This window comes from Lactuca sativa, chromosome 2 (assembly GCF_002870075.4).
Source record: "Lactuca sativa cultivar Salinas chromosome 2, Lsat_Salinas_v11, whole genome shotgun sequence".
NCBI classification, from domain to species: domain Eukaryota; kingdom Viridiplantae; phylum Streptophyta; class Magnoliopsida; order Asterales; family Asteraceae; genus Lactuca; species Lactuca sativa.
The window spans coordinates 164,359,979-164,368,196 of NC_056624.2; positions in this window are offsets into that span (position 1 = coordinate 164,359,979).

The window sequence follows — 8,218 nt, forward strand, 5'->3', positions numbered from 1 at the left end:
CATAAAGGATAGGTAATCATACATATCTACCAATCTAACATATCACTATAGCATAGCAACATCCTATACACAAGGATACATAACCGATCAGTACAGTGAGGAAAACTCACCTCAAAGTCTTGAAGATAGTAGTAACGATCACCGATCTGATAACCGACTCTACAAGTCACCTATACTAGGTGGGCATCTTAATGGATAAAGTCTCTGACTTGATCCATTTCCATGCATACAAAGAGCACTAATCCAAACTCTATGTCCAAAAAGCATTCTACTACTCAAAATCTCATGCATTGATGGATGAGAGTGACCAAGCTCTCAATTTTATGAATTAGCAACCCCAAAAACGATTAGAAATGACATTCATATGGCCTGGAATAGATTATACTCACAAAGGCCAATGTGATCGGGACAAAATCATAGAAATTTCAATAGTAACTAGATCTAGCATTAAACATCATCAAGGTAAGAATTTTTTATCTTCTGGAAATGGATGAGTGGATGTAAATCCCATATCTATACTGATTTGAGATCCCAATTGGTTCTATAATCTTCTTCTTCCTTCAAAAATGAACACAAAATACTCAAAAGGCTAAAAACTCACAAATGGGGATTAGGGTTTATAAGGAGGTTGTTTGGGAGGATGGAGGATGAGAATGGAAGCGCCTCAAGGGTTAGAGCCTTTAAATAAGGCTCACAACCCCAAGAATTATGCTTTTGGTTCTGGGCTCATATGTCATGCGTACCTTGATCTACACCCTATGTAGATCATTTAGATCATGTGTCCAAGTTCCCTCCTATGTTACGCATAGGACCAAACTTACCAACACTTAAAGTTTTCAAATAGAAAAGAAATATACCCGCAAGGACCTTGTGTTACAGTTCCAACATCGATCTTGCATCTTCACTTCGTTCTTGACGTTTCTGAGGTATAAATTCTCTTCCTTTCTCATTTAAACATACTAGACCTAGTTTTTTGCCCACTTTTCTCCATGTTGGTTTGAGTAAAATTCTTGGAATCTATAAAGTTAGAAACTTTATGGATTATTGAGGTCCCTTAGTGGACATATGTTCCAAATCTGAAGTTTATTGCTATTTTAGGCTTCATGCATGTGATATTTGGTGGTATTTCTCCATTTTAACCTAAGTTTATCTATTAGACTTGCATTGGACAAGACTGAAAAGCACCAATCTTTGTAAGGTATTAGGCCATGTGAAGGATTCTAGAGAGTTTGAAGGAATGGCTTAACATGTTATCAACTAAATATGTTAAGCTACTGGAACCTAGCTCGTACGGCGTGGAGTTTTGGAGGCCATGACATGAAGATTGGGGAGGGTCCCTGACTGTTTTGTCTTTTAATGCCCATGTCGTGGAGTCCTGTTGAAGTTGACTTTGGTTGTTGACTTTTGACAATGGTTGACTTTTTGTCAATTTAGAGGTTATGCAGTGTAGACTGAGTAGGTACTTCCTTAATTTTCAACTAGGGTTTTATTATGTATATGTTAAGCAATAGGAGAGTTGACTGTTGGAAAGAGTCCAAGGTCGTTAACTATTGGTAATATTTCTAGTGAAACAGGGTCCTTTTGGGTTACCGTCAACACCCAAATCAAGTTGACTAAATAAAGGAGAAATTGGTTTATTAATTATTATGGTTAATAATTTATTAGAAACTAACTGAAAAATATTTTGGGAATTAATTAATAGTTTAATTAATTAAAGGGTTGAATATTCATTAATCGATAGTTGGTTAATCAGGAATCTTACAGAACCCTTATGGAATTAGGTTTGGACGAAAATCACTCCATCCCACATGGGAAAAGGAGTGAATTTTGTTCTAGGCCTCCTATCCCATATGGGAAGGAGTACTAAACCTTTGAAGAGATCCAATGCTATAAATAGGGCCTTAGGGATTTCATTCTTCCTTGCATCTTGGCTTGAAGTTTCACCAACCATTCATCTTCCTCCTATTAGGGACGATTTCTAACCCTTTTAGGTTTTGTGAAATTGACCCTTATCCTAGTTATTTTTATTTAACTCTTTGGTTTCATTAGGTGTGATACCAGTAGAGGGATTCTGGTTTGGGTCCTCTCATCCAAGCAATGTCGTGGAGGACGAGATCTCAAGCATGGAGATCAATGGCTACATAAGAGGTATGTTTTTACTCTTTATATTTTATGTTTTCTAGGGTAGATGTAACTAGCATTAAACGATAGATCCATAGGTTTCATGTATACTTAGGTATATCGTAGTTTCGATTTTTCCGTTACCTAGTTTAGAGTGCATTTGATGCGTTGAAAACCCAAAAGTGGTATCAGAGCCGTTGGTTCATGATTACACTCACCATAGATCCATATTTTCAATAAAAGCTTGTTTAAAATTGAATGAAAGAAGGAACATTTAAACTTTCGTAATTAATGAAACCTTACTTGTAGCTCATGGCGTGAAATCTAGGAGTTCATAACATGAGCTCGCAGAATTAGGGTTTCGATATGATTTTCATTTTTCATATGAAGGTTTACTAAATATGGATAAGCATTGAATTTAAAATGTTTTAAATCTAGAAAATTGATAAATATTATTTGAATTTGCATATTTATTTATTTTTTAAATAGTGAATTTAAATATTAATATTATTTATAATAGAGATTTATAAATTTGAATATTAACCCCTTGTTATTTATTAATTATTACATTGCGTCATGACAATTAATTAGAATTAATAATAGACAACTAAATTTAAAGAGTTTTAAATTTACCATATATATATATATATATATATATATATATATATATATATATATATATATATATATATATATATATATATATATATACATACATATTAGAATTGTATCTATTATATGTATAAGAAAGTTACAACATGTATCCTCACATGTTTAAATATTGACATCATCAGTCTTACCATGACTAGGCTCACCCATTCTGATGTAGGGGTTTAAGGATATCTCTATTATTTCTATTGAGGTCGTTTTTAAATATGCTTCGCGCTTACCACCCTCACCGCCTTATTACATTTTGAGAATGGAGTTACCGAAAGGGTTTGATAGTGATAATGGTCAATCTAAAAGTATTCTAAATACAAGTATAAAAAAAATCATGTTTTATTAATAGAATGTGAATCTTATATTATCCATGAAAATTGCACATTCTCTTTATATTTTATTGGTGGAGCTCGTGTAGTTAACCAACACGTCAATCTAAAGTATAATTGAGAATGATATGGAACTCATGAATCTCAAGCGTAACTTGAGCTGGAGACCATGCGATTTTGCATGCTTAATTCGTAATATATTTAATGTGTATCTTATGTTATCCATAAAAGTTGCATATTCTCGTTATAACTTGTTGATGGAACTCGTGTGGTTCGGCAGTCAAATTGAGAATATATGTAGAGAATGATGTGTAAATCGTGAATCTCAAGTGTAACTTGAGCCGGGGACCTTGCAATTTTGTATGGGCATTCACCATTTGTTCAGCGATCCGTGATGACCCCATCATTGAATCTGAGATGAACATAATCCGAGATTAACATGCCATTGATAGTCAATGAATCTCAAAGATCTAGGAATTTCATGGTGATCGAAATTCGCAAAGGGATTTGCCTACCTAAATAACTTTGTGGTGTGGTTACGTCATCCCTTTACACATCATGGAGCCAAATATGGATCCTATCCTTCTTAAATAATTTTGTTAAGGGTATTTATTTTCTAAAGATAAGTAAAACAAAATATATTGAAATTGATATTCAATGATGTCTATAACCTTATCTACTAAAATCTACTACTATAAAACCTTTGAAAGGATTAGCTATGATAACGATAAATCTTGTCAAATTTGTAGTTTGGGAATAGTTCTCATAAAAAAAAGAAAAATCATGTCTTTGATAAAGCTCTTCCTAGGTTACTCCAAAGATCGTATTCTAATCTATTAGAAAGAACAGTTATCAATTGTGTATGTTGTAAACTGACATATTAAAGCCAGATGGATTTTACTTGAGTTAGGAGTTGACTAGGGTTAGTCGACTAGCTGACATGTCCATATAATCAGTACATACTGATTTTGATCTGAAAAACATGGAATACCCATGAAGGAGTTATGTAGCATGTTGAGGTTCCTTTTCGAACTAACATGGACAATCATAGAAACTCAAACTTCAAAACACTTCCACAAATTTACTATCATGAATAGAAGTGTCAAGAAGAAGAAAGTCGATTGACCATGGGTTAAAAGACGATTAGTGTTCGTATACCTAATCTAGGCTCAAATGCCAAGGACAAAGGAAGGCTTACTTTGAGACATGTTTTGATAGTTATTCATTTCCATAACAAGAAAGGACTAAGAAAGCATACATTCCCTATATATATATATATATATATATATATATATATATATATATATATATATATATATATATATATATATATATATGAGGTGAAAGGACCGAAATATGAATATTTTATATTTGATAATGGATCACGAGACCTTGCAACTTTCCATAGGATCAAAAGATAACTAGTCCTCCCGTGTTTGGTGTTCAATCAAATATATGGATTCATAATGCCATCAGAACATTACTTCTAAACCTTGAGTATTTTACTAAGGATTAAGTACTAAAATTTGCAAGAATGTGTAGTGACTAAAATGAAGTATGGAGACTGAAACATGGAGAATATAATTTGATCATGAATGTCAAGCCGTTGCTACTATTTATGGGATCAAAAGACAAATATTTTCCCAAATGTTTACTCTATGTTGTTGTAATTGGAATTATTTATACTTTGTTTGATGCGATAGTTCTAACTTATTTAAATGTAGAGCATTCTAACATGTTAAATGAAAGTCATGAAATCTATGAAACTATTATAGTAGCAATAGTTCAAAGTTGATTCGAATATTTGAATAAGGTTTATTATTGTGGTGCAAATATACGTTGAAATTAGTTTACTTAATGGATCATTCATATTGAACACAATACGTATTGATTCAAATACATCCAAAAGGTTTGGGTGAAGTGTATTTGTGGAATCATAGTCTTGGATACACAAATGAGAATCGCATTATCAAGTATCCTGTTATTTAGTGAGCAGTAACCGGTTGATTTAGTTCCCATTCCTCTATGTGGGAAAAAGTTTATCTTGGGCATGGATTGGTTGAGCCCCAATGGGGTAGTGATTCACTGTGAGCAGCAGTTGATTCGGGTTAGGACCCCAAGTGGTGTAGAGTTGATGATTCACGGTGAGAAACCATAGCGTGGGCCGATTATGTGTTCTGCAGCAAGGGCCAAATGATATCTTCATTAGGGTTGTTCATGTTTTTTCCCATACGTCATGGATAACCGAGATCTAGGTAAGGCAACCGTGGATGATGTGCCAGTCGTGAGCGACTATCCAAATGTGTTTCTAGAGGATTTTCCAGGGGTACCTCCAGAGAGGTAGGTAGAGTTCAGGATTGATCTGGTTCCAGGTGCGGCCCTGATAACCAAAGCACCGTATCGATTGGCTCCTCCCGAGATGCAAGAGTTGTCTACACAGATGCAGGAGCTGTTAGACAAGGGATTTATTTGGACGAGCAGTTCAACTTGAGGAGCATCGATCATGTTTGTGAAGAAGAAGGATGGGTATCATCGCATGTGTACCGACTACCGGGAGCTGAATAAGGTAACGATGAAGAACCATTATCCCTTACTGAGGATTGATGATCTTTTTGACCAGCTTCAGGGTGCATCTTGGTTCTCCAAGATCGATTTGCGATCGGGTTATCATCAGATGAGGTTCAGGGATGAGGACGTGCAGAAGACAGCTTTTCAGAATCGATATGGTCATTATGAGTTCATGGTGATGCCTTTTAGGCTCACTAATGCTCCATACGTGTTCATGGATCTCATGAACCGCGTGTGCAGACCTATGTCGGATCGGTCTGAGATAGTCTTTATTGATGATATCTTGGTTTATTCCAAGACTCGGGAGTAGCATGATGTGCATTTGAGAGAGGTACTGGATACTTTGAGGACAAAGTGACTCTACGTAAAGTTCTCCAAGTATGAGTTCTGGTTGTGCGAGGTGCAGTTTCTAGGGCACCTTGTCAACCAGAAGAGTATTTTGGTCAATCCAGCCAAGGTCGAGGCTATGATGCAGTGGGAGGTTCCATGGTTTCCATCTGAGATTCGGAGTTTTCTTGGTTTGGATGGTTATTATTGGAGATTCATCCAGGATTTCTCCAATATTGAAGTTCCATTGACTCGACTGAGCAAGAAGTCGGTGACATTAAGTTGGGGGCCTAACCAACAGCTAGCTTTCGAGACTCTTAGCAGCGGTTGTGTGAGGCACCGATTATTACCCTGCCTTAGGGTGTTGATGATTTTGTGGTTTATTATGATGCCTCGATCACAGGTTTGGGTGCAGTATTGATGTAGCGGGGTCACGTGACCGCTTACACTTCGAGGCAGATGAAGCCTCATGAGGCGAGTTATCCGACTAATTTGGAGTTGGGGGCTGTGGTTTTCGCCCTCAAGATTTGGTGGCATTACCTATATGGGGTTCGCTATACTATTTACACAGACCGCAAGAGCCTGATATATTTGATGGATCAGCTGAACCTGAATATGAGGTATCGTCGTTGGTTGGATGTGATGAAGGATTATGATTGTGAAATCCTATATCACCCGGGGAAGGACAATATAGTGGCTGATGCTCTCAGTTGCAAGGTGGTCGCGGATTCGATCAAAGATCTATGCTTGAGGATGACAGTGGTTACTCTGTCGTTAGAACGGATTCGTGAGGCGCATGTTGAGGTAATAAATGAAGAGCACCAAAAGAGCAAGCAGATTGTGGGGCAGGTGGCTTCCTTCTATTATGATAGCCGAGGATTGCTGAACTTGCATCGGAGGTGTGCACCAAGTTCTAATGGTAGAGGCTCACAAGTCGAGATTCTCCATTCTTCCCGGGGTGACGAAGATGTATATGGATCTTCGTCTTGGTTATTGGTGGTCGTACATGAAGCAGGATGTGGCATGGTTTGTAGAGCGGTGCTTGACTTCCAGGAAAGGCAAGGCTGAGCATCAGCGACCTCATGGCAAGATATAGCCATTGGAGATTCTTGTTTGGAAATGGGAAGACATCACGATGGATTTTATCACGAAGCTTCCTAGGACGACGTACTGAGTGGATTCTATCTGAGTCATCGTGGATCGATTGACCAAGAGCGTGTATTCATTTCGATCTAGGAGAGTATTTCTGCAGGAAAAATCGGCCGAGATTTATGTCCGAAAGGTGGTGGCATGACATGGGGTTCCAGTATTGGTGGTGTCAGACCGGATGTTCGCTTTACTTCTAGATTTTGGAAGTGATTTCATGACGAGATGGGCACTCGTCTCCATTTTAGTACGGCATTTCTTCCATAGACCGATGGGCAGAGTGAGCGGAAAATTCAGACTCTTGAGGATATGTTGCGTGCATGCGTATTTGATTTTGGTGGGTGTTGGGATACGTATCTTCCGTTAGCAGAATTTTCATATAACAACAATTATCACGCTAGCATTGATCGACCTCCTTTTAAGATGCTCTATGGGAGGAAATGCAGGACCCTGATTTGTTGGGGAGAGGTTGGTCAGCGAGTCATAGGGAGTACCGAGGTGGTACTCAATAATACTGAGCTGATTCAGCAGGTTCGGAGCAGGCTTCAGACAACTCAGAGTCGGCATAAGAGTTATATCGAAAACTGTCGGTCAGACTTGGAGTTTTAGACAGGAGATATGGTTCTCCTGAAGGTATCACCTTGGAAAGGTGTCATACGATTCAGGAAGCAGGGCAAGTTGGGCCCCAAGTATATAGGTCCCTTCAGGGTTTTGGCTTGTATGGTCCGGGTAGCATGTCGCCTTGATCTTCCAACCGTGCTCAGTCAGATTCATAGAATATTTCATGTTTCTCGGCTGTAGAAGTGTTTAGTGGATGATTCCACAGTCATGTCTATGGAGGATATTTAGATGGATGATCGCCTGAATTATATCAAGGAATCGATGGAAATTTTGGATCGAAAGACGAAAATATAGAGGAACAAAGTTGTGGTGCAGTGGTGGCACCGCAAGGGGTCAGAGTGGACTTGGGTTTCAGACTAACTCGGCGTGTTTATTGGTAAACATGGCGAGTTGGCTCGATATTTCCCAACTTTGCGGATTAATGCAGAAACACGGCGAGTTGAGGG